General features: G+C 44.3%; 1 protein-coding gene across 2 annotated transcripts in view; it reads left to right on the top strand.

Annotated features, from left to right (window-relative positions):
• The first annotated feature begins 4,002 nt into the window (after positions 1-4,002).
• The window catches only part of LOC122546550 (occludin), a 31,980-nt gene continuing 25,865 nt past the window's right edge, over positions 4,003-10,117 (top strand). The window contains exon 1 of one of the 2 annotated variants that reach the window (XM_087975904.1): positions 4,003-4,660. The gene's annotated coding sequence lies outside the window, so the exon portion shown is untranslated. The remainder of the gene's footprint in view (positions 4,661-10,117) is intronic. The other variant, XM_087975903.1, reaches the window with a different exon arrangement.

Below are 10,117 nucleotides of genomic sequence, written 5' to 3'. Positions count from 1 at the left end.
CCTAGCCAAGCTGTTCCAGTACAGTTACAAAACGGGCATCTACCTGACAATGTGGAAAATTGCCCAGTTATGTCTTATACATAAAAAGCAGGACAAATCCAACCAGCCAGTTACCGCCCCATCAGTCTACTCTTCATCAGTAAAGTATTGGAAGGGCTCATTAACAGAGCCATCAAGCAGCATCTGCTCAGCAATAACCTGCTTTGTGAAGCCCAGTTTGGGTTCTGCCAAGGCCACTCACCTCATTACAGCCTTGTTTTAGACATTGATAAAAGAGCTGAATTCCAGAGGGGAGCGTGACAGCCCTTGCTGTGTTCTTCCAGCCTCCTGCTTGTCTACCTTGACATCAAAGCCACCTTTGAATGTGGCATGGAAGGAGCCCAAGCAAAACTGGAATCAATAGGTATCGGGGGTAAACTTTCCCCTGGTTGGAGTCATACCTGACTCATAGGAAGATGATTGTTGTTGTTGGAGGTCAGTCATCTCAATATCAGCAAAACAAATGAGCTGTTCATCGACTTCAGGAAGTGGAGTGGAGGATATGCCCCTGTCTGTATCAATGGAACTGATGGGGAGGTGGTCAAGAGCTTCAAAGTCTTGGGAGTTAATATCACCAACAATCTGCCCTGGTCTATCCCCATTGAAGAAACCACATCAATTCGTCTACTTCATCAGAAGGCTAGGGAAATTCGGCATTTCCACAATGACTCTCACTAATTTTCATAGATGCACCACATTTATCACAATGTCACAGCTCAGTATGGCAACTGCTCTGCCCAAAACCACAAGAAATTTCAGAAGGTTTTGAATACTGCCGTGTCCATCACATAAACCAGCCTTCCAAAGATATGAAGGTCAGGTGAATTGGCCATGCTGAATTGCCCATAGCGTTAGGTGCATTTGTCAGAGGGGAAATAGATCTGGGTGGGTTACTCTTCAGAGGGTCAGTGTGGACTTGTTAGGCTGAACAGCCTGTTTCCACACTGTAGGGAATCTGATCTCAATGTAATCAAAGACCTCTCCCATCTTCTTCCATCAGGCAGAACATATACAAGTTTGAAACGCCTGCCAACAGATTCAGGAACAGCTTCTTCTCTGCTGTTATCAGACTTTTGAACGAACCTCTCATATACTAGAGTTGATCTTTCTCTGTGTCTTCTCTGTAGCTGTGACACTATATTCTGCATTCTGTTCTATTACCCTGATATACTCATATAAAGTATGATTTGCCTGGTTAGCACACAAAACAATGCTTTTCACTGTTTTTGGTACACACAAACAATAATAAATCAAATCAAATCAAATCAGCTCCAGGACACTCTGCAAGAATTCCTTAGGGTCCTCAGCCCAATCCTTCAGCTGCTTCATCAATGGCCTTCCCTCCATCATAAGGCCTAATGTGGACACATTCACTGATGATTTTACAATGCTCAGACCAAATACTGAAATAATCCATGGCCAAATGTAGCAAAGTTTGGTCAAGGTTAAGCTGAGGTGACAAGTTCAAACAATATCCACACCATGTAATTATCAGGCAATGACCATCTCCAACAAGAGAAAATCTAACCATCACCCCTTAACATTCAATGACATTACTATCACTGAATCCCCCACTATCAATATCCTGTGGTTTACCATTGATCAAAAATTGAATGGACTCACCATGTATAGTAAATACAGTGACTACGAAAGCAGATAAAAGATGAGGAATACTGAAAGTAACTCACCTCTTGACTCCCCACAGCCTGCCCACCATCTACAAGACAAGTCAGGAGTGGAATGGAATACTTCCCACTTGCTTGGATGGGGGCAGCTCCAACAACACTCAAGAAGCTTGACAGCATCCTGACAAAATAGCCCACTTGATTAACATTGCATTCACAAGCATCTATTCCCTCTACCAACAATACTCAGTAGCAGCACACATGGGCAGCACGGTGGCTCAGTGGTTAGCACTGCTGCCTCACAGCACCAGGGTCCCAGCCTCGGCCGACTGTTTGTGTGGAGTTTGCATATTCTCCCCTTGTCTGTGTGGGTTTCCTCAGGTTTCTCTGGCTTCCTCCCACAGTCCAAAGATGTGCAAGTCAGGTAAATTGGCTATGCTAAATTGCCCATAGTGCTAGGTGCATTAGTCAGAGGGAAGTGGGTCTGGGTGGGTTACTCTTAGGAGGGTCAGTGTGGACTCATTGGGCCAAATGGCCTGTTTCCACACTGTAGGGAATCTAATCTAACCTAATGTTCTAACTACAAGATGCAATGCCAAAATTCGCTAATGCTCCCTAATCAGCGTGTTCCAAATCCATGGCCACTCCCATCCCGAAGGGCAAGGATAGCAGATAAGTGGGAACACCACCTCCTGCATGTTCCCCTCCAAGTCATTCACCATCCTGAATTGAAAATATATTGCCATTCCATCAGTATTACTGGGTCAAAACCCAGGAATTCACTCCTTAAGGGTGCTGTGGTCTAATAGTTCAAGAAGACATCTCATCCTTATCTTCTCAAGGGCACTTAGGGACAGGCAATAAATGCTGGAGTAGCCAGTGATGCCCTTGTTCCACAAGGGAACAAAAAAAAACAAAGAAAATTGCTTTCTTTCAAGGTTTCCTTTTCCATTGACATTCAAATTCACAAACTGGAAATTTGATGGAATACTGAACTCACATTTTTGATTCTTACTCCACAAATACTCTCCCGCCCTTGGAGACCGTTTCTGCAAATGCTTCCAATACAAATATGGTCAGATGCACTTTACTGGAACCAATTCTGAGCTGATTTAAATCTATCTGAGCAGGCAGAGGGTCTGTTATTGTACTCCACCCTGGAACCTTATGACCAGATTTATGAGATTGTCATTAAAGCAGTAATTACTTTAAAGGACAATTAAATAAACAATACAAAACATGTCTCTATTTGCACAAGGGCTTCATCAAACATATTGACAATGCTGTGTATTACCAGAGAAAATGGCCTTGGAAAGGTTCAGGAAAAGTCCTTGAAGTTCATTTTTTTTCAGTTAAAGGTCCTCAGCTATCAGGATTTGCCTAGCGCCGAGGCTTTTTAGAGAAGGGGTGAAATGGAGAAAGCTAAGTTAATGAAATTCAATGAGGAATTTGGACGCTGTCATAATACCCCAATAGCAGCTCTGGGACCATAGCAACTTTACACTTGACAGTACAGGAACTAAATTGCACACAGCAAGATTCCACAACAGGAAATGGTGGGGGAGTCAGTACCTGAAGGAGAACTCCTCCGATCTTTCTCAAAAACGTGCCATGGGAGTTTGTACATCCACCTGAGATGAAACTTTATTGCTGGAACAGCACAGCAGGTCAGGCAGCATCCAGGGAACAGGAGATTCGACGTTTCGGGCACAGGCCCTTCTTCAGGATTCCTGAAGAAGGGCCTGTGCCCGAAACGTCGAATCTCCTGTTCCCTGGATGCTGCCTGACCTGCTGTGCTGTTCCAGCAATAAAGTTTCAACTTTGATCTCCAGCATCTGCAGACCTCACTTTCTCCCATCCACCTGAGAGTCAGGCGGGACTTCACTTTTCCAGCACCAAACTCTCAGCTCTCACTTTAAGCACCTCAAAGAAAATCCCAGCAGCTCCCATTGCAGTGGGAACCCCTGGGTAGTATTGGGTTAAATAGCGATCAATAACTTCCTGCACCCGGGTGGAGACACATAGCTCACAACCGCACCCCCCCCCCCCCCCCCCAAATTCTGTCCGTTTGCAGGAGAACAGTTCGAAGTTTGCAAAATAATCATTTGATTTTGTTAGCTGTGGACATTAGTTGCAGTTCTGAGGAAGCGCCACTGGACCCCAAACGTTAACTGGTTTCTCTCCACAGATGCCGTTCCAGTCATTTCTGCTTAACGGTATATTTCGGATTGTCCTACAAAGCCACGTTGTCCTCAATAATCGAAACAGAAACTGCTGGAGAAACTCAGCAGGTCCGCCAGCATCTGTGGAGAGAGTGTGTTGAGGCTTTGAGTCAAATGACTTCTTCTGAACTGAATAACCAATGCGGCTTTCTCTAGTTTGGCTTCTGTGTTTACTTTTGAATGAGTGATTGAGTACTCCCTCCTCAGTGGGTCAGTAAAGCCTCCCTGAATGTAGCTGTGGGCGAGGCTGCTCGATCCCAGTGTTACAGGTGGAAGGATTTGGGTTTAAATTTCATTTCTGGCGGATTTACAGCACTTCACTCTGGATTCTTATCAATGAGTTACCGCTGGGAGGGGAAAGGAGTTCCGAATCCACCGATTCCCTGCAGGAAAGGCTCTGTTTGTAGCTGGGCGGCGGGGGGGTGATTAAGTGAACCTGAACTTTCGCCTCCTCTCTGGCTGCAGTGTGTTTTTCTCGGGTCAATGATTAATCTCTTGTCGCTGCCATTTTCCTTTGCAGTAACAGATTGAACCTTTCGGAGTCGGTACGAGCCCCAGAGAGAGAGAGACAGCCAGAGGTGTAAACTTCGGGTGCCGACAATAAACTTCAGTCTTAGCTACAGCGGGAGGAGATTTACGAATTCCTTTCCGACTCAGGGAGAGCAAAAAGCTCCCCCCCCCCTCCTTCTTCAGTGGGATCAAAGGATACCAGTGGATGCTTTCATCAACCCCCCTCCCCCATCTCCAGAGGGACACTGGCTGAGAGTGGACAAGGTAAGGGGTCGAGGGAAATTACAAGCCGGAACTTCTGATAGTTTCAGCTTTCTGTTTTTTTTTGTCGCATGTTTGTGAGTGAAGATACAGTGAGGCTAAAAGGAGGTGGCTGAACAGGTGAGTAACTGAGGGAGGAGGGAAAGTTGGGAACTGTAGTAATATGGGAATTTACAGAAACAGACTCAGTCCTATTCACTGGGAGATGGCTAACTGTGATTGTCCGGGTGCCAAGTGCGTGCTGAAAGGATTGGACATTGTACTGAGAACCCCGGGAGGAAAGTTTATTCCGGTTTCTGGCGATTTGTGTCAATCCTGAGTACAGAAATTGAATTCTATTTAGTTACAGGCTTTTGGAGATTTGCTGTAGATTTGTGTGGTTTAATTAAATATGTCAAATGTAGTCTTTAAGAATTGAAGTCAGCTTGTGCATCATTCTGGGAAGATTAGGATGAATAGTCCTGAGTAAGAGCCAAGCTTATGCCCGAAACGTCGATTCTCCTGTTCCCTGGATGCTGCCTGACCTGCTGCGCTTTTCCAGCAACACATTTCCAGCTCTGATCTCCAGCATCTGCAGACCTCACTTTCTCCTGTCTCAGTTATATGTTGGCTTTCCCTGCTTTCTCCCAGTTGCCCTGTAAACGGTTTCCATTTAAATCCATTTAGTTACCTCTTGAGAGACAACTGAACCATTAGTCCTCAGACAGTGCGTTCCAGCCCCTCCCCACTCACTGTGTGAAATGGTTCCTTCTCACATCACGCTTTGCTATTTTGTAGATCACTTTCAATCTGTGCCTTCCTGATCTAGATCCGAGAGTGTGTTCCTTTCAGTCCCGTTGTCTCCAGACCCCTCGGGAATTTGGAGGTCTTAGCTCCGAAGAGCTGGGACTATTCTCCTTGGAGAGATCTCCAAAGTTGACAATAACTCTCTGGGGGGGAAAAAAAGTTACTACCAGTGGTTTAGAGCAGTTTCCAGTCCAGAATCAGGAACTGTTCTGGAGTATATAGATTGTGCAGGAGAAAGTGAGGACTGCAGATGCTGGAGATTAGAGCTGAAAATGTGTTGCTGGAAAAGCGCAGCAGGTCAGGCAGCATCCAGGGAACAGGAGAATCGACGTTTCGGGCATAAGCCCTTCTTCAGGAACCTTTTCCAGCAACACATTTTCAGCTATATAGATTGTGCAGTCCAGATCCCCAGAGTGGTCCTAGAGTGAGGGATCAGTATATGATTGAACCATCTCCTGTGTCAATGCAGTCAAGAATTTAACAGATTGTTTTTACCTAATTAGTCAGATGCCAATGACTGCAGATGCTGGAAACCAGATTCTGGATCAGTGGTGCTGGAACAGCACAGCAATTCAGGCAGCATCCGACGAGCAGCTGACTAATTACCCTCACCAAGAGTTTTCCAAACTCATTCCCCAATCCCATCAGACAAACTGGGAATTCCTGTTTTTATTTGCTAACTGGATCTGGAGTCTCAGTCATTCTTGTTTCAGGTTAGGTTGGGGTGGGGTGTGGAATCAGCCCTGGCTTGGGGGATGCCACAGCCTTTCTCTCTGTGGGTCCTGGGTTCAAACTCCTATCCTGGAGACTTGAGCCGACTGACAGCTTTTTGAAATCGGTTATGGCTGGATTTATTGTCGAGAGAGTAGTGCTGGAAAAGCATAGCGGGTCAGGCAGCATCCGAGAAGCAGGAGAATCTACATTCCGGGCATAAGCCCTTCATCTCCTGCTCCTCAGATGCTGCCTGATGTTTCCAGCACCACACTCTGGACTCTGAACTCCAGTATCTGCACTCCCCACTTTCTCCTGGCTGGATTTATTGCCTGTCTCTAGTCACCTTGAGAAGCTGTCCTCTAGAATGACGTGCAGCAACTGAGGGACTTGCTGTGCTTCTCAGAGGAGATCACCTCTGTGTTGGTTTGTGACTAGAGGCACATCTAAGTCTGGACTGGTTAAGGGGTTCCTTATTTCAGCAAAATCATTGCAGGATAGATGAAAAAATATCACATTTTTCAACACCTTCAGCAGAAAGTAAAATTAACATAATGGATTCCAGTTTGATTATTCCCATACGTTTAAATGAAGATCCCAATGAATAATGTAGCTTTACTTTCAAATGGGGCTGCAGCATTAAAACTAAGGTTTAGGAAATAACTAACACATCTTTCTGCACAGATGCTGACTGATTGGGTGAGTATTTTCAGTGGAGGAGAAAGTGAGGTCTGCAGATGCTGGAGATCAGAGCTGGAAATGTGTTGCTGGAACAGCGCAGCAGGTCAAGCAGCATCCAGGGAACAGGAGAATCCTGTTGAAGGGCTTATGCCCGAAACGTCAATTCTCCTGTTCCCTGGATGCTGCTTGACTGCTGCGCTGTTCCAGCAACACATTTTCAGCTGAGTATTTTCAGCACTTTCTGATTCAACGCAGTTAGGCTTGTAAGTAAGTAACAAGACTTGCAGTGCACTCGATGTAGCTGCTACTCATTTAAATCAAAGAACAGTACAGCGCTGGAATAGGCCCTTTGGCCCATCATGGCTGTGCTGATGCATGATGCCTTTCTAAACTAAGCACCTCTTGCCTCTATGCAGTCTCCATCACTCTATTCCCTGTCTATTCATGTCTCTGTCAAGTTGCCTCTTAAACATTGTTATTGTATTTGCCTCCACCACCACCTCTGACTTGACTTGATTTATTGTCACATGTACCTAAGTACAGTGATAAGCTTTGTCTGCAAGCAGTACAGGCAGATCATAGTAGGCAAGATGTACAGATCATATGGTGAAAAAAAAACTTGGACAGAGTAAGGCATACAGGTTACATAGTGTAGTAGACAAGGTCACGTTAGCAAGATCAGTATTATTTGAACAAAAAGAGTCCATTTAGCAGTCTAATAACAGCAGGAAAGAAGCTGTTCCTGAACCTGCTGGAGTGTGTGTGTTTGTATGTGTCTGTTCAAGCTTTTGTATCTTCTGTCTGACAGGAGAGGTTGTAGGAGAGCTTTACCGGGGTATGAAGAGTGTTTGAGGTTGGCAGTCTTTCCGTGGCAACGAAATGTATAAATTGGGTCCACAGATGGAGGTTTGGCTTCTGTGTTGGTCTGAGCTGTGCTCAAAACCTTCTGTACTTTCTTATAGTCAGAGCAGTTGTCATACCAGGCCGTTGTGCACCTGAACAGTATGCTCTCAATAGTGCATCTGTAGAAGTTGGTGAGGTAGCATTCCAGGCACTTACAAACCTCTTTTTTTTTAAAAAAAAAAAAGCCTCTCACATTCTCCTTTAAACTCACTCCCTTTTACCTTAAACCTATGTGCCCCCTAATTGACATTTTTTACCTTGGGAGAGAGACTCTGACTATCCATTCTATCCACGCCTCTCATAATTTTGTAAACCTCTATCAGGTTGCCCCTCCTCCTCCATTCAAGTGAAAACAAACCAAGTTTGTCTAATCTCTCCTCAGAGCTAATACCCTCCAAACCAGGAAACATTTCTGGTAAACTGTTTCTGCACCCTTCTCCAAAGCATCCACATCCCTCTGGTAGTGTGGCAACCAGAACTGTACACAGTATTTCCTCATATGTGACCTAACTAAAGTTCTATACAGCTGCAACATGATGACAATTTTTTATAATTTACGCCCTGGACAACAAAGGCAAGGATTCTGCAAGGCTTCTTGATCACCTTTATCTACTTGTGTTACCACTTTCAGGGAACTGAGGGTCTGTACACACAGATTCATCTGTAAGTTAATGTTTCTAAGAGTTCTGCCATTTACAGTTGGGGGTGGGGAGTGCAGTGTGGGGTGGCTCAGTGGTTAGACCTGCTGCTTCACGGCACCAGGGACCCAGGATCGATTCCAACCGAGGCTGACTGTCCGTACAGAGTTTGCACATTCTGCCTGTGTCTGCATGTGTTCCAGTTTCCTCACATTGCCAATGCACCCAACCTGCACGTCTTTAGACAGTGCTAAATTGTCTAGGGATGTGTTGGTTGAGTGTACTAGCCTTGGGAAATGTGGGATGGGGCGGGGGAGAAATGCGGTGTGGATCTGTGTGGGGTTTATTTGAGGGTCTGTTTGGATGCAATTGGCTGAATGGCCTGCTTCCACACAATAGGAATTCTATGATTTATTTTATACTTCTCTCCTGCATTAGATTTTGCATTTGTCCAAATTAAACTCCATCTGCCATTTCTCTGCCCAACTCTCCAGTCTATCTATATCCTACTGTATCCTCTGGCAATCCTTCTCACCACAAACTTTGTCATCTGCAAACTTACTAATCAGGCCACCTACACTCTCCTCCAAATCATATATAAAATCATATACCTGTATATAACAAACAACATGGGCCCCTGCACTAAATCCTGTGGAACACCACTGGTCATAGATCTCCAGTCAGAAAAACACCCTTCCACCGCTATTCTGTCTTTTATGACCAAGCCAGTTCTGTATCCAGCTCACCATGAATCCCATCTGATTTCACCTTCACATCAACAACATCTCTGTCCTATTGGCAACTATCATCTTTGTCACTTTCTCAAAAAACTCAGTAAAGTTTGTGAGACACAACCTTCTCCACACAAAGCCATGCTGCCTATTAATAATAAGTCCATATTTTTCCAAGTGTGAACACATCCTATCTTTAAGAATCTTCTTCAATAATTTCCCCACCACAGACATAAGACTCATCAGCCTGAAATTTTCCAGATTGTCCTTATTGTCATCTTAAAGAAAGGAACAGTGTCAGCTATTCTCCAGTCCTCTGGGACCTTGCCTGTGACTGAAGAGGAGATAAAGATTTTAAACAAAGCCCAAGAATTTCCTCACCTGCCTCCCTCAGCATTCTGGGATAGATCAGATTAACTAATTCAAATAAACTGGAACTTTAATTTTGACAGGTAATTAATCAGGGCTAAATTAACAATTTATTTTGGAAGGCACATAACAATACTAAACTCACTAAATGAGGTGGATAACCAGCTAAGCTAATACTAAGTTAAATTTGAAGAATTTAGTCTTGATAAAATTTATTGTTACTCTATGACTAGTTTGTAAGGTGATGGAGGAAAAGTAGGTAAATGGAACTAATTTTGTAGTTTTATTTTTTCAAAGTGCGAGCACAGACCCAAATGAGTTGAATTACCTCCTTCACTGCAAATATTTCTATAATTCTCATCGGAAGCCAACTTACTCCTACCCAGTTTGAAAGTTCCTGATTGTTAATCGGTTAATTTTAAAGACATTTCACATTTGACTAATGTTGCTCTGGTCTGATCTCTTACCTCTTCGGTATTAGCACAAAGCTGTCTGCTAGTGTTCACTTGAGGCCATTCGCTCCCATTATTCGGGATAACTCCAAATCAAAATGTGGATCAAGTTGAAAGGGTGTGAGTGGCTGAAGAGTTTCAGTCCAAGCTGCTTGTTGAGTGTTTCGGTGTATGTTACACTGTCAATCA

The sequence above is a fragment of the Chiloscyllium plagiosum genome, unplaced genomic scaffold, assembly GCF_037043375.1.
Source record: "Chiloscyllium plagiosum isolate Xiang-an unplaced genomic scaffold, Cpla_swu_hap1 HiC_scaffold_28, whole genome shotgun sequence".
Lineage (NCBI taxonomy): Eukaryota > Metazoa > Chordata > Chondrichthyes > Orectolobiformes > Hemiscylliidae > Chiloscyllium > Chiloscyllium plagiosum.
The sequence above is the reverse complement of the archived record's forward strand: the minus strand, read 5'-3'. Positions and strand labels throughout refer to the sequence as shown.